This window comes from Petaurus breviceps, unplaced genomic scaffold (assembly GCF_028583685.1).
Source record: "Petaurus breviceps papuanus isolate PSGF00001 unplaced genomic scaffold, PetGlider_PUasm1.0 110, whole genome shotgun sequence".
NCBI classification, from domain to species: domain Eukaryota; kingdom Metazoa; phylum Chordata; class Mammalia; order Diprotodontia; family Petauridae; genus Petaurus; species Petaurus breviceps.
In genome coordinates, this window is record NW_027185597.1 from 328,575 (window position 1) to 353,555 (window position 24,981).

The following is a 24,981-nucleotide window of genomic DNA, read 5'->3' on the forward strand; positions in this document are numbered from 1 at the left end:
CTCAGCCCTGTGCTCGATCACATGGAACTGAATCCCAGAGAGTCAGGCTTGACCTCACGGCAGCATTTAATGTTGTTGACCACATCTATAATTCATGGTATTTTCTCCCTTTTGGATTGCCATGATAGGATACTTCATTAATTCTCCTTTTTCTTTTATGACTGCTTTTCTCTCTCTATTCCCTCTGCCTAAGGAGAGTTGTAAATATGACTCTGCCCCCTCCCTCTGCCTTCCCCCAGTTTGTAGGGTAGCTTGAGTGCTACTTTCATGAAGCCCGTGAATGTGGTAGGTTGTCACTGTGTTTGTCTTGCAGCCAGGGAATACAGTATTAGAATTGCCCACCAGATGGTGCTCTACCTGAGCTCCATCAGCGCAGACCTTCTCTTCTCAGTGTATATACCAAGATTATTGTTACTTGTCCTTCATTCTAGAAGAAGACCATGGCACAGGGAAAGTGATATAATGACTTGCAAGTGAATTGGATTTAAGTGAGGGAGGGCTATACAAAGTCACCAACCTCACTTTCTCCTCCAGAGCCATCTGAGTCCAGTGGTGAAATATAGTTCAGGACAAGTGGAGATGGCCAGGATGCAGTGGGACACCTTGGCCTTTTTTAAGTAAGGTCTTTAACATGTCTCAGTTTGACTGAGGCAATGCTCATTCAGTGATTAAGACTAGGTAAGAAATGAGGCAGACAGTGGTCTCTTTACCAAATTAAAAAAAAAAAAAAGAAAGAAAGAAAGCAATCTGATGCACCAAGACAGATGGTTCTGAAGAAGCTACATTATCACCACTAGCCACAAGGGGACGACAAGCCTGAAAATATGCAGGCTGATCCTCTTACTGCGAGTCCCCGCAAGCACTACAGAAGTTGCTTGCATTGACTTCACTGGCTGGGACTGAATTTAATCTATACATGAAATAAATTATTGCTTAAGATATTATAATATGAGATTTGTGACCTCCCATTAGTGATGAGATTCCACTTCATCTATATATTGTTTTTTCTCAATATACTTTCCACTACATTTATAGATTTGGCATGCTTTGATTACATGGTTGATTGGGTATAGAAAAAAGTGAAAAAGGTCCTAGACTAAACGTTCCTACATGGAGAATTTCACCTCCAATGATCTAAAAATCAGATAATTGAAGGAACTTCAATAACCATCTAGTCCAATTCATATGCCAAAGAGATTCCCACCATAATATACCTGAAAACTGGTGTTCCAAATTCTGCCCAAGTTCCAAGATGGGGGAGCCACTTTTATAGGCATTTCATTCTACCTTTGGACAGTTCTTATTGTTAGGAAATTGTAACTGACTTCAAGCCTAAAGCAGATTCAGTTTTTATTTTATTTTAAATTATTTTTTCAAATGAAGATTCATCTTCTTTCCCTCTCATTTTTCCGCCTTGCACTCATGCCTCACTTCCACTTTGAGAAAACAAGAAAAACAAAATTTCCTGTTGGATTCAGGTATAGTCAAGCAAAACAGATTTCCACATTGACCCTGTCAAAAAAAATAAAGGCCCAATTGTCATTCTGAGGCTATCACTTCTCTATCAGGAGGTGGATAGCCTGTATGATCATCGGTCCTGGTGTTAATCAGAGTTCCTAAGACTTTTAAAGGTTTTTATAATATCATTATTGTGTAAATTTTTTTTCAAGCTCTGTTTACTTCATTCTAGATCAGTTCACACAAATCTTTCCAGGTTTTTCTGAAATCATCCTGTTCATTTATTATAGCATATTATTATTCTATCATATTCATATTCTTTGTTCAGTCATTCTCCATTTCAATGGACATCCCCTTCATTTCTATTTTTTTGCCACTGCAAAGAGACTGCTTTGGATATTTTTCCTCAGAAGGATCCTTTTTCCTCTTTCTTTGATATCCTTGAGGTACAGACCTAGTAGTGATATTGCTACTTGAAAGGATGCAGTTTATTGGCTTTGGAGGCATTGTTCTAAATAGTTTTCCAGAATGGCTACATCAGTTCATGTCTCCACTAAAAGTAGATTAAAGTATCTCTTCCCCCACAGCCTCACCAACATTAATCATTTTCCTTTTTTGTTAGCTTTACCAATCTGATAGGTGTGAGGTAGTACCTCCGATTTGTTTAAATTTATCTAATCATTAGTAATTTATATCATTTTTTCATATAGCTATTATTAGCTAGGATTTCTTCCTCTGAAAATTGCTTTTCATATCCTTTGAACATTTATCAATTGGGGAATGGTTCTTATTCTTACAAATTTAAATCAGTTCCCCATGTGTCTTAGAAACAAGATCTTCATCAGAGAAACGCTGCAAAGATTTTCCTGTTTATTGCTTCTCTTCTAATTTTAGCTGCATTGATTTTTTGTGCAAAAGAACCCCACTTTTTAAATTTCATCAATCAAAATTATCCATTTTACCTTCTGACACCTTCTTTGTTTCTTATTTGGTCATGTATTCTTTCTTCATCCATAAATATGACAGGTGATTCTTGTGCCTCTAAATGATGTTACCTTTTATGTCTAAGTCACATACTTGTAGCTTATCAGTATATCATGTGAGATGTTAGTCTAGATTTAGTTTCTGCAAGACTGTTTTCCAGTTTGCTTGGAAGATTTTGTTGAATACTAAATTCTTACATCAATAGCTGGGATTCATGCATTTATCAAATACAAGACTGATGTGCTTGTTTGCTTCTGCATATTGTGAACCTAATCTTTACCACTGACCAAACAACACCAAATAGTTTTGATGATTACTGTTTTGTAGTATAGTTTGAGATTCATCATTACCCGACTCTCTTTTCACCATTATTTTTTTTTATTAATTTCTTTGAAATTACTGACCTTTTGTTCCTCTGGATAAATTTTGTCTTTTTTTTTTTTTTACTAATTCTATAAAGTAAGTCTTTTCGGTATTTTGCTATGGCACTAAATAAATCAATTTAGGTAGTTTTGATATTTTGATTATATTGGCTCAGCATACTAGTGAGCAATTAGTATTTTTCCAATTATTTAAATCTATATTCATTTGTGTAAAGAATATTTCATAGTTCTATTCATATAGTTCCTGTTTGTCTTACCTGGTCGACGCCCAAGTATTTTATATTTTCTGTGGTTATTTTAAATGGAAATTCTCTTTCTACATTTTCCCGGTATGTGTTTTCATAATATAGAAAAATGTCCATGGTTTGTACAGGCTTATTTTTTGCTTTAGTTGTTAATTGTTTTAACTAGTTTGTTTACTTGATTCTTTACAGTTCTCTAAGGTACCATCACATCATTTGCAAAAAGTGATAAATTTGTTACCAGTGCTTGCATCCTCAATTTCATTTTCTTGTCTTATTGCCATATCTAGTGTTCCAGCATTATATTGAATAATAATGTTAGGGCAGGACATCCTGGTTTTACTTCTGATCTTATTGGAAAGGCCTTTAACTTTATTACAAATAGAGTTTTTATTCTTATAAAATAAGAATTGACTTTTTCTTTTAGATAGATACTATTTATATCAAGGAAAGATTAGCTTGTTTATATCCTTTCTAATTTTTTTAAAACAGGAATAGACATTGTCTTGTCAAAGCCTTTTCCAACATTGATTTATGTAATTATAAGGTTTTTTTTGTTTTTGTTATTATTATAGTCAACTGTATTATAGTTTTCCTTATATTGTACTGCCCTATATTCATGGCATAAATCAAGCCTGACATTCTGTATAATCTTTGTGATATGTTGCTGTAGTCTTTTTGAGAATATTATTTTGTTCATCAATATCCATTAGTTATTGGTCTACAGTTTCTTTATCAGGGTAGACCCTTCCTGGACTAGATATGAAGACTATATAATAATAGTTTACATTTATATAGCACTTTAAGGTTTGCAAAATGCTTTACAAGTGTCTCATTTTATCCTTTAGACAATTCTGGAAGGCAGGTGCTGTTTTTATCCCCATTTTAGATGAAGAAACTGAGGCAAAGAGTTAATTGATTTGCCCAGGGTCACTTAGCTAATAAGTATGTTAAAAAGATTTGAATTCAGATCCTCCTTGCTCCAGGCCCAGTACTTTATTTACTATGTCACATAGATGCCTCTAAGGATCCTTTCTTTCCCTATTTTTTCTTTTACTTTTAAAACTTTTTAATATTTTAGTTTTCCCCAATTACATGTAAAAACAATTTTTAACATTCATTTTTAAAATTTTGAGTTCCAAATTCTAACCCTCTCTTCTTCTCCTCCCCACCATAGAGAAGGCAAGCAATTTGATATAGATTATTCATTTGCAGTCATGCAAAACATATTTCCATATTAGTCATGTTGTGAAAGAAAACAGAAACAAAAAAAGAAAAAGAAAGTAAAAAAAGTATGCTATGATTTGCATTCATACTCCGTCAGTTCTTTCTCTGGAGATAGGTAGCATTTTTCATCATAAATCTTTTGGAATTGTCTTGGATCATTGTATTGCTGATTATAGCTAAGTCATTCACAGTTAATCATCATACAATATTGCTGTTGCTGTGTACGATATTCTCAGTTCTTCACATTTCACTTTGTATTTTAAGTAGTTCCAGGTTTTTCCAAGAGCATCCTGCTCATCCTTTCTTATAATAATAGTATCCCATCACAATCATTTACCACAACTTGTTTAATCATTCACCAATTGATAGGCATCCCCTCAATTTTCAATTCTTTGCCATCACAAGAAAAGCTTCTATAAATATTTTTGTACATGTTGATCCTTTTCCTTTTTGTTTTTTATCTCTTTGGAATACTGACCTACTAGTGGTTTTGAAGGGTCAGAGGGTATATGCATAGTTTTAAAGTCTCCTGGGCAAGTTCCAAATTGTTCTCCAGAATGGTTGAATTGGTTCACAGCTCCATCTTTAGTGGATTAGTGTCCCAATTTTCCCACATCCTTTCCACATTTGTCATTTTCCTTTTCTGTCATATTAACCAGTCTGATTGATATGAGGTGTTAGCTTAGAGTTGCTTAAATTTGCAGATCTACAATCAATGGTGATTTCAAGCATTTTTTCATATGATTATAGATAGCTTAGATTACATTGCCTGAAAACTGCCCATTCATATCCTTTGATCATTTATCGATTGGAGAATGGCTATTTTTATAAATTTGATTCATCTGTATGTGTTTGAGAACTAAAGCCTTTATCAGAGAAATCTGCTGGAAAAAAAAAAGGTTTTCACAATTATGGTCACAGTATATTTCCCTGGATTCTATTTTCTCCCTTCTTTACCCTACTCTCTCTCCTTTCACCCTGTCCATCCTCAAAAGTGTTTTGTTTCTGACTACTGCCTCCGCAGATCTTCCCTCCCTTCTATCAACTCCTCCACATTTCCTTATCCTCTTCCATTCCCACTTTCCTGTAGGGTGAGATAGATTTCTATACCCAACTGAGTGTGTATGTTATTCCCTCATTGAGACAATTCCAATGAAAGTAAGGTTCAAGAGCTTCCCCCCACAATCCCAGCTTCTTCTCAACTGTTAAAGCTCTTTCTTTGATTCTTTTATGTGAGACAATTTAGCCCATTCTATCTCTCCCTTCCCCCTTCTCTCAGTGAATTCCTCTTTCTCACCCCTTTATTATTTTAGCTATTATCCCATCATATTCAACTCAGACCCATGCCTTCTATCTATGCATATTCCTTTGAACTGCCCTAATAATGACAGTTTTTAGGAGTTAAAAGTATGACTGACCTCCCCATGTAGGAATGCAAATAATTTAACCTTATTGAATCCCTAATGATTTCTCTTTCCTATTTACCTTTTTGTGCTTTTCTTAAGTCTTTTGTTTAAATGTCAAATTTTCCATTCAGTTTTGGTCTTTTCAGGAATATTTGGAAGTCTTCTATTTCATTACATATCCATTTTTAGCCTGAAGGATTATGCTCAGTTTTGCTGGAAAGGTGATTCTTAGTTGTAATCTTAGCTATTTTGCCCTCTGTCCCTCTAATGTAAAATTTGCTAAATGTTGTGTTATCCTATGGCTCCATGATGTTTGAATTGTTTCTTTCTGGCTGCTTGCAATATTTCCTCCTTAACTTGGGAACCCTGGAATTTAGCTATAATATTCCTGTGAGTTTTCATTTGGGGATCTCTTTCTGGAGGTGATTGGTGGATTCTTTCAATTTCTATTTTACCCTCTGATTCTAGAATATCAGAACAATTTTCCCTGATAATTTCTTGAAATATGATGGCAAGGGTCTTTTTTCTTGTCATGGCTTTCAGGTAGTCCAATAATTGTTCAATTATCTTTCCTGGATCTATTTTCTTGGTCAGATGTTTTTCCAGTGAGATGTTTCACATTTTCCTCTTTTTTTCATTCTTTTGACTTTTTTCTTATTGTTTCTTGAAGCCTCATGGAGTCATGAGTTTCCACTTGCTCAATTCTAATTTTTTAAGGGGCCTGAGACCAATTCACATTTGCCTTTGAGGTTTTGCATATAGCAGTTTTGACATGGTTGTCTTCTTCTGAGTTTGTATTTTGATCTTCTCTGTAACCATAGCAACTTTCTGCAGTCAGATTCTCTTTTTGTTGTTTGCTCATTTTTTTCAGTCTGTTTCTTGATATTTACTCTCTAGGGAAGAAGGGGCCCTATCCCAAGCTTCAGGATTTTTGTACAGCTGTTTTCAGAGCTAGTTCTTAGTCTCTGTAAGTTTTCAGTTCTTTTAAAGTTGTGTGATCTAAGGAGAGGTGTGTTTACTACTCACCTCTGCTCACCTGGCCTGTGCTCTGGTCTGTTAATGACCACAAGCATTGTTTTCCACCCTGGATCTATGAGCAGGATTCCTATTCCCCTGCAGCCATAAGCTGTGGTGTGATAGTGCTCCTCCTCATCCTGGGGCTGTGACCTAAATCCCTGTATGGGCAATACAACAGTCCTGCATCCAATGTCAGCAAAGGGACCCCTGTAACCTCCTTCTGACCAGATGTCTGAGCCCCTTACTGTTTGTGGGCTGAGAGATCCAGTCATCCCCAAGGCCTGCTGTTGGTTTTCGGGGCATGTAACCTGCGCTGGTGCAGCCAATGGTAAACTGTCCTCTATTCTCACCCCAGCATGACAGACCTTTCCTGCCAAACTTCTATGTTGTCTCAGACTGGTTTTACCCCTTCCTTTTGTGGGTTCTGCTGCTCCTGAATTCATTTTGAGGTGTTATTTAAAGGGGAATTTTGGTGGGTTCAACTGAGTTGATGCCTTTTCTTCACTATCTTGGCTGTGCTCTCGCCCCCTTTTCCTATTTTTTTCAAGTAGTTTATGTAATATTAAAATTTTTATTTTATAAATATGTGATAGAATTTGCTTATAAATCTATATTGTCCTGTTTTTCCTCCCCACCCATCCCCACCTTTGGGAGTTCATTTGTTGCTTGTTCAATTTCTTTTTCTAAGTATGGATTGTATAATTTTTCTATTTCCTGTTATTTTAATCTATGCATATACATATACAGGGTATCCCTAAAGTCTGGACACATAGGAAATCTCATTAACTATGCATATTTTCAAGAAATGAAATGAATGAAATTCTCAACATTTTATTTAATTAGGATAAATTTTAGGCATGACAATTTCATATGGAATAAAAGATTTCATTAGCTATTGGGGACTATTTTCCATATTAATAAGATTAATTTAATTAAATTAATTAATGCAATTTCCTATGTGTCTCCTATGCCTTCCTATGAAATCTCATTTATGCTAATTAAATAAAATGTTGAAAATTTCATTCATTTCATTTCCTGAAAATATGCATCATTAATGAGATTTCCTATGTGTCCAGACTTTAGGGATACCCTGTATATGTATGTATAAATATATTCATATACACATAAATATTCATATGTCAGTGTATGTGTGTGTGTGCGTGCGTGTGAGTGTGTGTGTGTGTAAAATTTAGGTGATCAATTTTTATTAGCATATAATTGGGCAAAATAGTTTCTTGGTTATAAATTCACCTTTTCATTTTTTATACCTGTGATTTACCTTTTTTTTAATAGTTTACTTAAATAGACTTATTTTGCTTTCTATTTTTCAAATTTCTTTGTTGGTTTTTCTAGACTTCTATTTTGATATTTCATTTGTATTATTTATTTGTTTTTATTTCTTTTAGGCGTGTGCCCAATTTGTTAATCTGTTATTTCTCTTTTATTGATGGAAGTGTCTAGCGATATAAATTTTCCCCCAGGTTTTTTGGCTGCATGCTCCAAATTCTGGTATTTGTCTCATTATTGTCATTAATATCAATGAAATTATTGACTGGTTTTATGATTTGTTCTTTAACATACCCATTCATTTGGATTAAGTTAGTTTTCAATGAATTTTATTCATTGACTATTTGTTGGTATAATTTTTATTGCATTTCATTAAACACATTAAAGATTTGTTTGACATTTCCTCTTTTCTTCATTTCTTTCTGGGGTTCTAAATTGGCTTCTTTGCAACTTTGATCCATTGCTGCTTCTTTCAGGAGCCAAACAGAACAAGTATAATCTCTTCTTCACATGTCATCCCTTCAAATACTTGAAGAGGTCTATTATATCTCCTGTGCTTCACCTTTCTTTTTGACTAAACATGACATGTTCCTTCAATCACTCATCATATAACATAGATCCAATGGATCCCACCATCTTGATTTCTTGCCTCTTGACAGTCTCTTTCTTATCAACATTAAACAAACACTCAAAACAAAAACAATATACTATTCCAAGTGAAGTACGATGTGGGCAGGGGACGGTGTAACCATCACCTAATCTTGCTTTTATTATTTTCTCAGATTACCAGGTACAGTGAGGAAAATCCCAAATATATATTCACTGTTTGATAAAAAGAAAGAACCCAAATTCCGGGACCTAAAGGGAAAGTGAGGAAATGGTTAAGGTTCTTTTAGTTCTTGTCTGAGACTCATGGACTAAAACTGAATTTGACTTCTCCAAATGGGAGTCAAAATTGCTTGAAGCTTGAGCAACTTGAATTATTTCTTGTTGGCTCTTTTGGTTTTCTTCCAATTACTCTCTTAGCAAAATGCTTAATAATTTTTCACATAAATGCCACAGCTTTTGGCTAACAGGTTATGATGTCCAAATGCTACATTCCAGTCAAACAGCCCTACTTCCTGTGCCTTTAACTTGGCATTCCCTCTCCCATCTCTGTCCTTTGGCATGCGAGTTGTCCCCTGTGCCTGGGCTGCACTCATGCTTTAGCTGTGCCACTTGGAATCCATAGTTTCATCCAAGTGCCACTTCTTAGAAGGAATCTCACCTGATTACCCCTCCCTACCTCCTAATTTATTAGTGTTCACGCCTACCTCAGATTATTGTATATTCAGTTACTTGCTGTATCTTCCTCAGTATAATGTGATCTCTTTGAGGTCAGGGACTTTTTTTGTCTTTGTATCTTCACCACAGCACAGTGCCTTATTCAACATATAAGTGTTTAATTAATGCTTATTGTATTACACTGGATTTAGTTTTTTAGCTATGTAACATCACTGGATGAATATTGGTGGGGGGTTTTAAAGGTATTCCTCTGTTTCAGGCAGTTATTAGGGTCATTAAAAGAATTAAATGGGGAGACACAGCCAAGATGGTAGAGTAAAGGCAAGGACTCACCTGAGCTCTCCTCCAAATATCTCTAAAAATGACTCTAAACAAATTCTAGAGCAGCAGAACCCACAAAAATATGGAATGAAACAAATTTCTAGTCCAAGACAATGTGGAAGGTCAGCAGGAAAGGTCTGTCACACCAGGGTGAGAGAGCACAGTACAAGGCAGGCCATGCCAGCACAGACCAGGGCCTAGCAGACTAGAAGTAGGCCTCAGGGTGACTGAATAAGTAGCAGCAATGCTGGTTTCCAGACCTCTCAGCCCATAGAAGAAAAAGACAACTTAGGTGGTCAGCAAGAAGGGTCTCATACATCTGGGTGAGAGTAGAATGCAGTTCAGCCCAACCTAGAACCAACCTAGCCCTGGCCCCAGCAAACCAGGGAATGACTGAATTGATAATGGCTGAATGAACAGTGGCAATAGCCGTGACAGTAGCTGCTTCTGGAGTTCTCAACCCACAGATGGTAAGACAGTCACAACTGATCAGAAGGAGATTACAAGTGTCTCTTTATTAGCACTGAGGCAGGACTCTGTTACTTTAACCATATTCGGGGGATCTGGGTCAGAATCCTTGGGAGGAGCACTATCATAGCAAAGCTTACAGCTACAGTAGAACAGGGACCCTCCTCACAGTTTCAGGACAAAAAGGGTGCTTATGGTCACTCACAGATTAGGACATAGGCCAGAAGAGGAGTAAATACCTCTCCTCAGATCATATATCTCAGAAGAACTGGAAACTTGCAGTTCCCTAGAAGTATCTCTGAAAAAAGCTGCACAAAACCCATGAAGCTTGAGACAGTACTCCTTGTACAATGGAAGCAGCATCCTACTTTAATGAAGAATTAAAACATCAAGTAATGAACTAGGGAAATGAATAAGCAACAGAAAATCTCTTACTATAGAGAGAGTTACTATTGTGACAAGGAAGATCAAAAGATACACTCAGAGGAAAACAACAAGGTCGAAGCTTCTACATCCAAAGCCTGCAAGAAAAATATGAATTGTTCTCAAGCCAAAGAAGACCTCAAAAAGAATGTTGAAAATCAAGTAAGCAGTAGAGAAAAGATTGAGAAAAGAAATGAGCATGATGGAAAAAAGTCATGAAAACTGAGTCAACAGCTTGGTAAAGGAGACACACACACACACACAAACACTGAAGAAAATAACACCTTAAAAACCAGACTGAGCCAAATGGAAAAAGAAGGTCAAAAAACCAATGAGGAGAAGAATGCTTTAAAAATCATAATTGGACAAATGGAAAAGGAGATCAAAAAGCTCACTAAAGAAAATAATTCCTTAAATATTAGAACAGGACAAAGAGTAGCTAATGACTTTGTGAGAAATCAAGAAACAATGAAATAAAACAAAAAATGAAAAAATAGACATTTTGAAATATCTCATTAGAAAAACAACTAACCTGGCAAATAGATCCAGGAGAGGTCATTTGAAAATTATTGGACTACCTGAAAGCCATGATCAAGAAAAGTACCTAGACATCATTTTTCAAGAAATTATCCAGGAAAACTGACCTGATATTCTAGAACCAGAGGGTAAAATAAAAATGGAAAGAATCCACCAATCACCTCCTGAAAGAGATCCCAAAATGAAAAATGCCAGGAATATTATAGACAAATTCCAAAGTTCTCAGGTCAAGGAGAAAATATTGGAAGCAGCCAGAAAGAAACAATTCAAGTATTGTGCAGCCATAGTCAGGATAATACAAGAATTCTACATTCTACAACTTTTATAATAAAGGATAGGAGGGCTCAGAATATAATATTCCAGAGGCAAGAAAAGGAGCTAGGATTATAACCAAGAGTCACTACCCAAAAAAAACTAAGTATAATCCTTCAGGGGAAAAAAATAATCATTCAATGAGATAGATGACTTTCAAGCATTCTTAATGAAAAGACCAGAACCGAATAGAAAATTTGACTTCCATATACAAGACTCAAGAGAAGCATAACAAGGTAAACAGGAAAGGGAAACCACAAGGGACTTAATAAGGTGAAACTGTTTACATTCCTATATGGGAAGATATATCTGTCACTCATAAGAACTTTCTCATAATTAGAATAATTAGGAGTATATATAGAGGGAACAGGTGTAAGTTTAATGTGAAGGGATGTTATGTAAAAAATAAAATTAAGGGACAAGAGAGGAATGTACTTGGAGAAAATGAAAGGGAGAAGTAGAATGGAGTAAATTATCTCACATAAGAGGCAAGAAAAAGATATTACAATGGAGGGGGACAGAGGGAAGGTGACGGGAAGTGATGAACTTTATTATCATCAGAATTGGTTCAAGGAGGGAATAACATACACACGCATAATGGGATATAGAAATCTGTCTTACTCTACTGGAAAGTAGGAAGGGAATGGAATAAAAGAAGGGAGAGGGAGATAGAAGGGAAGGTAGAGTACAGGAGGGGTAGTCAGAAGTAAAACACTTCTGAGGAGAGACAGGGTAAAAGGAGAGAGAGAAAAAAAATAAACAGGAAGGATGGGTGAGAATAGGATAGAGGGAGATATAGTTAGCAATCATAACAGCAATATTGTAAGATGATCAGCTGTGAATGACTTAGCTAGACCAAGTAATACAATGTTATTCAAGACAACTCTGAAGGAATTATGATGAAAAATGCTATCCATCCCCAGAGAAAGAATTGGTGGTGTCTGAAAACAAATTGAGATATACTTTTTTTTTACTTTCTCTATTTTTCTTGAGGTTGGTATTTTTTTCTTTCACAATATTACTATTATTGATATATTTTGCATGACTGTACATGTATAACCTATAATGAATTGTTTGCCTTCTCAATGTGGGGTGGAGAGGGAGGAAGGGAGAGAATCTGGAACTAAACGTTTGGAGAACAAATGTTAAAAATTATTTTTGCATGTAGCTGGCAAAAAATGAAATACTAAATAAAAAAAAATAAAACAAAAAAAAAGCATTGGATGGTTTCCCAAATAGTCAATTCTGATTCAAGTTTATTATCTGTCTACAGTAGTTGTAGATTATATCTATATATCTATATCTATACCTATCTATATCTATACTGATAGAGCAGCATCATGGGGCTCTTCTTCCAACTGCTTATCATGATTGAGAAAATAGATGCTCTTGATTACCTTGGCTCTTCCTTTGTGGTTACTTAGTCCAAACTCTTGAATGATTTTGAATCTTATTTAGTAAGCTCCACAGCATTCTTGGGGTTGATGAATCTGCATAATTGGGCACCCAAATATCTACAGAAAGTTCCACTTCCTTTAGGAGTTTGCCCAAATGTCCTCTAAAGCATTGATAAACAAATTTGGCTTCCTGTTTTATGTCTCACTTGATAATAATAATCAATTTCTTGTCAAATGCAGTCATCTCTTTTGTTGAGAGGAATTTAGTGTGATTTTGATTTAAGAATGTCAGACAGCTTTCTAGAGAAGAACTTGTAAATTTGCATTGTGTTCTACTGAACCAAATGGTTTGTTTTGGGTTTTTTAAAAATTCAGCAAATACAGTAAAATCTTGTCTAGGTAACTTTTAGTGAATCTTTTGACTGTAATGATATTGCCTGGTCTATAACCAAATATCATTTGCAGAAGCTTGTCTTTTCCTTTCTCATATCTTTATTCAAGGTGCTCTTGATACGTATAGAAATTATTCTTATGAAGATTGTGTAGAGATCAAGAAAGTAGACATATGGGCTGGTACTTATTTATGTCTTCCCAATGGTCTTTTTCTTATAATTACTTTCATCATTTCTCCCCCAATCATTTCTTATTCTCCCCTCAAGACAATGAATCAGTCCCTCAACAACTTCAAAATTGTGTCACCTGTAGTATTGCCAGACTAGCTATACTAAAATATTTTCTATCTGTCACAGTCAAGAACTCCCCATTGCTTGCCTACAGGATGAAGTCTATACTCTTCATGTTAATATGAAATCACTTGATAATATTAACATTATAGGGGCAGCTAGGTGGCACAGTAAGAGCCCCAGAGTCAGGAGGACCTGGTATTGGTTCCGGCCTCAGATACTTAACACACACACACACACACACACACACACAAAACTGGCCATGTAATCTTGAACAAGTTACTTAACCCCAATTGCTTTACAGTATTATATATATATATATATTTATATTTATATATATATTAACATTATCTATTCAAACTTCTAATATTACTCCTGTATATAAACCTTTCATGTCAGGTTAGTAACTTTGTCTAGGCTAATCTCTTCTTGAAGGTCATACTCATTCCCACCTTTGTGTCCTTCACCATAGTATGTATACCCCCAGCAATAAGAAGATAATGCTGATCTTTTTTTTTCTCTTTTTTAGTTTGCATCATTCATTTCCACAAGATTTTGAGTTACAATTTTTCTCCCCAATTTTCAATACCCACCACCCCAAAACAGCATTCCCACTGAATATCCCCTCCGTCAATCTGCTCTCTCCCAAATCTTCACCCATTCCCCTTTTGACTTTCCAGTAGAGCACAGTGGATCTCTATGCCCTAGTGCCTGTATATCTCATTGTCCAGTTACATGTAAACTAATAATAATATGTGTACATATATATATATATATATGTATATATATATATATATATTTAAAAATTTGATTTTAAAACTTTGGATTCCAGATTCTTTCCCTTCCACCCTCACCATCCACCCTCACTGGAAGGATAAGCAATTCCATATAGGTTGTACATGTATAGCTATGCAAAACACTTCCATAGTGTATATATTGTGAAAGACTGACTATATTTCCCTCTATCCTATCCTACCCCCTACTTGTTCTATTCTGTACTTTAATCCTGTCCCTTTTCAAAAGTGGGTGCTTCCAACTTCCCTCCCCCCAACCTGCCCTTCCTTCCATCATTCCCCCTCTGTTCCCCTTCCCCTCAACTATCTTGTAGGGTGAGATACCCTATTTAGTGTGTATGTCTTTACCTCCCTAAGCCAAATCCAATGAGAATAAGGTTGACTCATTCCCTTTTGCCTTCCTGTTCTTCCCCTCCATTGTAACAGTTTTCCCTTGCCTCTTCTATATGAGATAGTTTACCCCAATCTGTCTCTCCCCATCTCCTCTCATTATATTCCTCTCTCACCTCTTAATCTCACCTTTTAAGTATCATCCCCTCCTATTCAATTGGTCCTGTGCCCTCTGTCTATGTGTACATATAGACATATACACACACTCATGTATGTATTCATATACCCATATACCCTCCTATATAGACATATATATGCATGTATACATATATAAACACACATATATATATACATACACACATATATACATTTCTATTCCCTTCAACTATTTTCATACTGAGAAAAGTTTCATAAGTTACAATTATTGATTTTCCATGTAGGAGTATAAGTAGTTCAACTTTGATAAGTTCCTCATGATTTCTTTTCCTGCTTACCTTCTCATGCTTCTCTTGCTTCTTGTATCTGAATGTCAAATTTTCTATCCAACTCTGGTTTTTTCATCAAGAATGCTTGAAAGTCCTCCATTCCACTAAATGACCATATTTTCCCCTGGAACATGATACTCAGTTTTGCTGGGTAGGCGATTCTTAGTTTTAATCCCAGCTCCTTTGACCTCTGGCATACCATATTCCAAGCCATTTGATCCCTCAATGTAGAAGCTGCCAGGTCCTGTGTTATCCTGATTGTATTTCCACAACATTGAAATTGTTTCTTGCTGGCTGCTTGTAATATTTTCTCTTTGATCTGGGAATTCCAGAACCTGGCTATAATATTTGTAGGAGTTTTCTTTTTGGGATATTTTTCAGGTGGTGATTGGTGGATTCTTTCAACCTCTATTTTGCCCTCTGTTTCTAAAACATCAAGCAATTTTCTTGAGAATTTCTTGAAGGATTATTTCTAGGTTCTTTTTTTGATCATGGCTTTCAGGTAGTCCAATAATTGTTAAATAACCTCTCCTGGATCAATTTTCCAGATCAGTGGTTTTTCCAATGAGACATTTCACATTGCCTTATTTTTTTTTCATTTGTTTGGATCTGTTTAATAGTATCTTGATTTCTCATAAAGTCACTAGCTTCCATTTGCTCCAATCTAATTCTGAAGAAATGATTCTCTTCAGTGAGCTTTTGAGATTCTTTTTCCATCTGGCAAATTCAGCTTTTTAAGGCATTCTTCTCCTCATTGCCCTTTTGAGCCTCTTTTGCCATCTTAGTCTATGTTTAAGGTGTTATTTTCTTCAGTCAGGTTGTTGACTCTCATTTCATAATTTTCTTGCATCATTCTCATTTCTCTTCCCAATTTTTCCTCCACTTCTCTGATTTGATTTTCAAAATCCTTTTTTAAGCTCCTCTATGGCCTGTAACCAGCTCATATTTTCTTGGAAGCTTTTGGTGCAGGAGTTCTGACTTTGCTGTATTCCTCCTGTTCCATACTTTGATCCTTTTTGTCCCCAAAATAGGAGTGTAAAGTTGGGTCGCTTTGTTTGTTGCTCTGTTTGCTTTGCTTCCTTTGCTTGCTCATGTTGCCACTCAATTACTTGACTTTTGAGCTTTTTTCCACAGTAGAACTCTGGTACCAGAAATAGTACCTTTATCCCAAATACTGGGATTTTTGCAGCTGCTGGAAGTATTAGTTGGGTGCCCTCTCTGAAGCCTCCACATGCTCTGGCAGACTGCTCATGTACCCCAGGACCTCCACCCTAGACAGCAATCCAGATCCAAGCAAGTTAAAGCAAGAGCAATTACCCCTCAGACTGCTTGCTTGTTCCCCCCACAATCTGCAGTCTAGGAGCTCTGAAGCAACCACGAGGTGGTGGCTGCAGGGCCGTGGGGCCTCAGCTGCTTTTCATCCCGGGGACAAAGATTGGATTGCACCACAGATTCCCAGGTCCCAAAGTCCTCGCTGCACTGACCTCTCATTTTGTCTTTGGCATCTACCAGCACAGCTGCTGGTGATCTGAAGTCCCTCCAGCCAGTGGCTGGTCTGACCCACCCTGGGGCTAAAACCTCCCACTCCTGGGGCTGGGGTCGGCTCCCAGAGCGCTGTGCTGACTGCTCCCTACCAGGCTGCCGGGATGTGCTCAGCAGGAGGTTAGCTTCTCTGTGTTATTTTGTGGGCTCTGTAGTTCCAAAGTTTGTCTAGAGTTATTTTTTACATGAATTGGAGGAAGTGGGAGCCGGAGCCTCACAGAAGTTCTGTTTCTACTCCGCCATCTTGACTCCACCCCGCAATGATGCTGATCTTAAAAATTATTAAAAACTGTCTTCCATGGAACATTGTATTGGATAAACATTCATATTTGGGATTCTTGCTTCTGTGATACCCAATCTTTGTAGCTTTAGGATTTTTCCATTCTCTCCCCATTTATGCAATTTGCAGGAATATTCATTTCCTTAATTTTGTGTTTTGAAGGTAGTGTGGTGGAATACTAGAATGGAATCAAGAGAGACTCCCACCTCTGGCATTAACTAATCTATGATGCTATAAAAGTAACTAAATCTCTTTAAACTTCTATTTTCTCATTTATGCATTTGTTTAGGTCCCTGGACTTAGGAAGACTAATTTTTCTAACTTCAAATTTGGCCTTAGACATTTACTAGCTGTGTGACCCTGGGCAAGTAATTTCTTCCTGTTTGCCTCAGTTTCCTCATCTGTAAAATAAGATGGAGCAGGAAATGGCAAACCACTCCAGTATCTCTGTCAAAAACAACAACAATAAAAACAAATGGGTTCATGAAGGACTAGTCAGATACAACTGAATGATGACAATAAGGAGGATACTTTTAGGTTCCATTTCATTAGGCTATTGTGAGGATCAAATGAAATGATGAATATCTCACTTCAAAAGCCTAATAAGTGTGAGATATCACTATTGTCTTCTCATTTATACTTTATACATATGTTTTATATCTTTGGATACCGTAAATCTTGACATTTTAGTTCAAGTCTTTGGAAATGTGTAAATTACTGATCTAATCACCCAACATTGACCTTGGTGTGTGCCAACTTTCTAAGAGTCTTTGCATACCTCATTTCACTACTTTGTTTTTTAATATAAATAATATTTTATTTTTTCCATTTAATTGTTAAGACAATTTTCAGCATTCGTTTTCATCAGATTTTGAGTTCCATATTTCCTCGCTCCTTTCCCTCTCTCCAAGACCACAGACAATCTGATATAGATTATATATGTGCAATCATGTAAAACATATTTCCACATTAGTAATGTGAAGGAAACAGAAAAAAAAAAGGAAATGAAAAGAGTATGCTTTGATCTACATTCAGACTCCATTAGTTCTTTCTCTGGATGTAGATAGTATTTACCATCTTGAATCTTTTGGAATTGTGTGGGCTCATTGTATTGCTGAGAATAGCTAAGTCAATCTTAGTTGATCATCACACAATGTTGTCAGTATTGTACACAATGTTTTCCTCGATCTGATCACTTGGTCATGGTTTCAAATTGCTTTGCAGAATGATTGGATCAGTTCACAACTCCACCAACAATGCATTAGTGTCTCAATTTTCCTACATCTTCTCCAAAATTTATCATTTTTCTTTTCTGTGATATTACCCCATTTGATATGTGTGACGTGGTAGAGTTGCTTTAATTTGCATTTTTCTAATCAATAGTGATTTAAAGGGTTTTTTTTATTTGACTAGAGATAGCTTTGATCTCCTCATCTGAAAATTAACTATTCATGTTCTTATAAAGTTAACTCAGTTTTCTATGTATTTGAGAAATGAGTGTGAGGGAGGGGAACTGAGTGCCATTTACTTAACTCTACCAACCCCACTCCCTCTTTTCCCCCCTAGATAAGAACAAGAGAAGTTCCCTTTGGACCAGAAGTGATAAAATTATAAGGTAAGAAATTTTTCTAACTTTTAATTTTTTTCTACTTTGTAACCATGTAACTCCTCTAAGATTCTAGTTCTTATATTGAATTAGGTTCCCCGCACTCACCCCCATCCTCAACACCTATTTCTAGTTCTTTTGTTTGGGAGAGATGGGGATATGTGTTAAATTTTGAATTTCTCCTTTAAGGGAAAAAAGTTAGTTTTCTTCTTGTCTTGTTCTAATATCACCAGATTCCTAACTAGCAATTCTGGCACCTGGAGAAAGCAAAATAAAATGTGCCTGGGGCAATCAGCATAGTAGTGTGTAAAGAATGCTGAACTTGGACCTGTAAGATCTGAATTTGTATTCTAACACTTCTACTTACTCTCCTGTGACCTAAAGCAAACCATTCACTTTCTCACACCTCAATTTTTTCAACCATAAAATAAAAAAAGTTGGGCTAGAAGACCTCTACAATCCAACCAACTGTAAATACAAGAACTGATGATCAGCATCATCAAATAAAATGTTTATAACAAGCTCAGTTACAAGGGAGAGCATTTAGACCTATAAATATAAGATTCTGCTGGGGAAAGATGTTGTTAGAAAGCATATCATCTTAGGGGGGATCCTGTACAAAACCACTTGTGGATAATAAAGAGGGGCAGATCAGGGGCGGCCAGGTAGCACAGCGAGTAAGAGCACCGGCTCCAGTGTTGGGATGACCTGGAGATCGAATCCTGGGCTCAGACACTTGGCACCCACCCAGAAATAACTGGCCGTGTAACCTTGAGCAAGTTACTTAACCCTGATTGCTTAAAAAAAATAATAATAAAATAAAGAGGGGCAGATCCAGCTAAGGAGGCACTCACTTAGGTACAGCCACAGCAGGTGAGGAAGAAGGAATATTACAGTTTTTGTTGTTGTTTAGTAATTTTCAGTCATGTCCAACTCTTTATGGCTCCTTTTTGCCTTGGCAAAGATACTATAGTGGTTTGCCATTTCCTTCTTCAGCTCATTTTGCTGATGAAGAAACTGAGGCAAACAGGGTTAAGTGACTTGCCCAGGATCACATAGCTAGTGACTGAGGCATTTTGCTGTCAAGCAGCTTCTATTTCAACTAATTATTTTCACTAACTTGGTGCTAAACACGATTTTTTCTACTTGCTGAAAGAGTAAAACTTTTTGCTACCATTCTTTCCCTTGCAATGCCCTGGTACAAAGCCCACTTTACTTTCTCCTAGTTCTAGTTTTGTAGTTGTTATCTCCAAAATATCGCATGTGGTTGTTCATTTTCTTTTTATGGCTTAAGTTAATGCCAAGTAACTTGGGTCCAAGTCCAAAGAGCAACTTAGAATCTAGGTTCTTCATAAGTAGGATTGTTCTACTCTTTGCACAAGTGATTTGTACTTGCGTCCGCTGGAAGGCATAGTGGATATAGTGCAGGACCTAGAGTCAGAAACATCTTCATTCAAATTTGGCCTCAGACATTTACTATAGCTGTCTGACTTTAGGTAAGTCACTTAACTTGTTTGCCTCGATTTCCTCATCTGTGAAATGGGGATAATAATAGCACCAACCTCGCAGGATTGTTATGAGGATCATCTGATTATATATTTATAAAGTATTTAGCAAAATGCCTGGCACAGAGTAACCACTATGTAAATATTAATTCTTATAATTGCTATTATTTCTTTTCCTAGTATCTAGCACAGTGAGTGCCTGACATCCTGAATAAATACTTGTTGATTAGTTGATTTTAAAAGTTCAGAACTCTATGCAGTAGAATAATAGGAATGATAGGAAAAGGCACCATTCATTTAGGGGAGGGGTGGTAGACTTAAGGAGGGAACTCTTAGAATGGAAGTCTATATTTACATTAATAGGGGAAAATAATAAGAAACCATAAACTTTGAAACCTCATAGGTTTCAAAACACTCAAGACATATGCACACAGCCCTTTGTAGGAGTACCCCCAATCTCTTGCACCCCCTTTTTTGAGCTTCTGATTAGCATCTGCTAGTTTCTCATCCCATTATGTAACTGAGCTTTCCAAGGAAGAGCCTTTTCTCCAGTAGTAGAGACAAAGCATCTGGCAGCAATACTTAATATCCCTTTCTCAGTGCACACCTATGTCTGCCTCCCTCTTCCTGAAACTTTGCTAGTTAAATTGGTGAGAAGGCGGCCATCTGAAGATTATATCTTCTATGCTAGCTTTTGTGCCACTGTATATAAGATTTTAATGTGGTAGACTGATCACCACTTTAGGCTTCTACATTTATTCTAATTTCTATTAGTTTATTGGTATAGCCAGTTCAGTGCTATTTTAAAAAAAAAAAAAGTTGAAACCGAGTAATTTACTAGGGTTTGCCTGCCACCTGGTGGGGGAAAATTGCTATTGTCTATATGCTGAGTACTCTCTCAGTAAGATTCATTTAAAATTAATGAATTAGTGCCGGATGCTGCAAATCTATCAGAAGAAAATAAACATTCACCTTAGTGAATATATTTATGGTATGGACCATACATATAGCACAGTGCTAGGAACATATACTTAATAAATTCTTATTCACACACACACATACACATATATACATAACTTATTTGTGTAAATGTGTCTATATCTATATGCTGCACCCAACTTTGCTAAACTATTTAGGACCATTCAAAAGCACATATTTCCATCTAAGTGGCTATTTGTTCTGAAGCCCACCCACCATAGAATAGACAGCCTGAGGTTAGAAGCAGCATTCCTAGAGTTACTCTAGACATAGGATAGCTGCTGGGTACTAGCAGTGAGATCAAAGTTGAGGGCATGATAACAAACAGGTAAAGGAAATTCTCACACTGTCAGACTAAAGAATTTCTATGAGTTACCTCTTCCTACCTCTGCAAATGTAGTACACACATCAACTACCTGGGCAGTGTCTCATCTCTCTCCTCCAGAACCACCCAAGATCCATAGGATGTGGGTCTCAGTAAGAAGTCCTGGGTCCTTATAGCTAGGCGACCCTTGCAGACATTCCCAATAGGCTGCTATCAATAGTTATCTAGCTCATTTTGGGTCTGTTTTTATAAGTGGAGAGCTGACCTATCACTTCTCTACTCTGGAAGTTTTAGTGTTTCTTTGCTGACTAGGACATAAAAGAAATCTCCTTTATTTAGAATTTAAAACTCTTCACAGTATGGGTCTAATCTATCTTTCCAGACATTTTTCATATTCCATAAAATCTATGTTCTGGACATATCCATCTACCTGATGGTTTCCTTACATAATACTCTGTCTCTGACCTCCATGCTTTTGCATACAGTCTCCCATATGTGGAATGCTCCTCATTCTCACTTCTACCTCTTAGAATCCTTAGCTCCTTTTAATATTTAGGAAATACTACCTCCGAAAAGAGGCCTTCCTGCCTCCCCAGGTTGTTGCTTCCCTCACCCCAAATTTGCTTTGCATTTATGTGGCTATGTTTAGTATTGTACATATCCTCAGTAATTCCTCCCAGTAGAATCAGACTCCTGGAGGGGAGAAACATTTTGTCTTTGTATCCCTACCACCTAGCACAGTGCCTGACACCTAATAAACCTTTAGATGTGTGCTGAATTGTTGTTGAAGAGGAAAAAGACCAAGGCTGTTTACATGGACAATGAAGTGGTAAGGGGACCATCGCATTTTCAGCTTGTTCTAAATTCTGTGTCTGCTGTGACATGGATGGAGCCAGAGCTGTATCTGGTAATAGAAATGTCAGTACGAAATGGCTGGCAGGACATTTGTGGAAGAATTGTAAAAAGGGATGCCAGTTGGCATCTGGCCTCACACTGAGCTATGAATGTCTTACTATATAGAGAGATAAACATTCTAATTAACAATCCCGAAGTAATGATGTGTTCATATAGTAAAGCAACTGATGGATTTGAAATGCAATTTGGAGTTAATCATTTGGGTGAGGTTATTTCATAGTTGACTAATTTAGCTAACCACTTTTAAAGGGTGCTAATTAAAAATTGCCTAGGGTTATCAATTTGCTGCCAAGACTAAAGAAAAAAATGGGAAGGGTTTCTGTCCAACTAATAATTAAATAAAGGTAAGGGACTGGCAAAGCCATCATCAATTTGTCATGGAGCTTTAATATTTAGTCTCTTTCCCCTTTTGGCACTTCTTTTCTCTGGAGGAAGGGCTACTTTGCTCTTATTTTGAAGGATAAAGAGGAATAATCATAAGGACTTGTTACATTATTACATTTTAAACAATCATCCATATTCCATGTGTCTGGTACCAGCGGGACAGTGAACAAAAATTATCTTCGTATAAAATAAGAGATAATCAAAAAATGAAAAACTATGGGCATTTGAGTCAACTCCATCTGCTCATTTGAAGTAGCACTAGCTGACCTTCATAATTTTCCTCCAACCAGTTGTTATGTCTATCCTTTCTTCAAAACAGGTTTTTAATGATTTCTCTTATTTTTACATTATATTTCTCCCTGTATCCCTATTACATTTCTCTCTCAAAGAAGCATTCTATGCTCTGTCTATTGTAGGGAGAGCAGGACCTCTGAACATTTGGCTTAGAACAATTGAAGAGCTATGACCTCATTGATTTTATACAGCTTTTTCATTTTTTCCCTTTATTTGCTTGTCATTGTTAGTGATTGATTTGTTATCCTTAGTAGGAGTCAACTTTTCTTTCTCTGCTGCATCATTTTCATATGGAGTTGATTATGATTTTAAAAAAATGTTAATGGTGGAAAGAGCAGGAGTCTGTGGCAATTGAATGCCAAGCCTGACAGTTCCAACCACAATGGAAATGTTTGAATCACATACCCCAATGATGGACTAACAAGGTCTCTTGTTAAGAAGTATCCTGCTAGGGGTAGAGTCAAGATTGTGGAGAGAAACCCAGAAGTTGTCTGAGCTGTCCTCAGTTTCTCTCAGAAACCACTAAAAGAATTTTGGAGTGATAGAGTTCACAAAAAGATGGAGTGAAACAATTTTCCAGTCCAGGATAACTTAGAAGGACTTCAGGAAAGATCTGTCTCACTTGAGGAAAAGGGGAGCTGCTATGGGAATGGGAATCTAAGATCTTCTCTGCCCCTAGGGCCTTTGATAGGCTTATGATTCTGAGAACCTTCCTTGATTTGAAAATATACTCTACCCCCAATAGGCTGAATGTGGTCACCTGGAACCTGTGGCAGGAGGCTTGTCTTTCAGGAACACCCACACCTTGATGCTGTGTGATTGGGCAATGGGTCAAGAGGGTTGTGACATTCTCTGAGCCAGGAGAAGGCTATATGCCCTGATGTGGGTTTTGTTTTGGGGCTCACTTTGAGAAGAATTGTGTGATTTGACCAGATAAGACTCTGAGCAGCCGTTGAGCCCCCCGGCTTTGAAAACCCAGATGTTGGTGCTTCCCTCTCTGGTAACTGACTAGGTATGTAGGTAACTGACTAGGATGTAATGGTCAGACAGTTAGAAGCCTGTCTGCTGATCTGGTTCTCTGTCTGCTTGTAACTTGTTTGTGTTCTCTGAAGTTTGGGGTGCTGACCTTTTCCCCTTGAACTAGGTAAATTACATATGTTTGATTAAAGCTAGATTGTTAACCCATTTTGAGTTGCTCTCCTTTAGAAAAGCAAATCTAAGAACCTGTGTTGGCAGCCATCCTGGGGATGCTGGGGTGCTTGCTGCTACAGGAGCACAACCCAGTGCAAGCAGTGTCTGGGTAAGTCAGTGCAAGGCTCTTGACCACAGCCCAGAGCAGTAACTGAGACCCCAAGGTTCTGGCTCAGCAGGCCAGTAGCATAGCAGACCAGCTATGAGACCTCCACCCTCAGCACAGGAGGCAAACTACCAGCCCTGCAATCCAAGGCACAACAGGTACTAGTAGGTTATGCCACCCTAGCACAGTGGGCAAACCACCAGCCCCGGAGGCCCCAGTACATAAAGTAAGTGACCAGGTCCCTGGCCCTTGTTGCAAGAAGCTTGGGCCAGTGCCCCCCATATCCTAAGAGAAGAGTTTAACTTTTATAAAATGGACCAAAAAAAAAGAACCCTACTGTGATAACAGGAAGAATCAAAATACAAACTCTGAAGAGGACAGTGTCAAAATATCTACATGTGAAGGGGAATAGGAATTGGTCTCAAGCTCAAAAAGTCCTTTTGGAAGAGCTCAAAAAGAATTTTAAAAAGCAAGTAAGAGAAGTATAAGAAAAATTGGGGAAAGAAATCAAAGTTATGCAAGAGAATTATGAAGACTCAACAGCTTGGAAAAAGAAGAACAAAAATTGTCTGAAAAAAACCAACTCCTTAGAAAATGGAATTGGCCAAATGGGGGGAAAATCCACTAAAGAAAATAACTTCTTTAAAAGAAGAACAGGCTGAATGGAAAAATAGGTAAAAAGCTCACTGAAGAAAGTAATTCCTTAAAAATTAGATTTGGAGAAGTGGAAACTGACTCTATAAAAGATCAAAAGTCAGTTGAACAAAATCAAAAGAATTAAAAAAAAGTAGAAGAAAATGTAAAATACCTCATTGGA

General features: G+C 36.9%; 1 long non-coding RNA gene across 3 annotated transcripts in view; it reads left to right on the forward strand.

Annotated features, from left to right (window-relative positions):
• Positions 1–24,981, forward strand: part of LOC138155999 (uncharacterized) — a 120,224-nt gene that overhangs the window by 4,418 nt on the left and 90,825 nt on the right. The gene's annotated exons all lie outside the window — the stretch shown is intronic.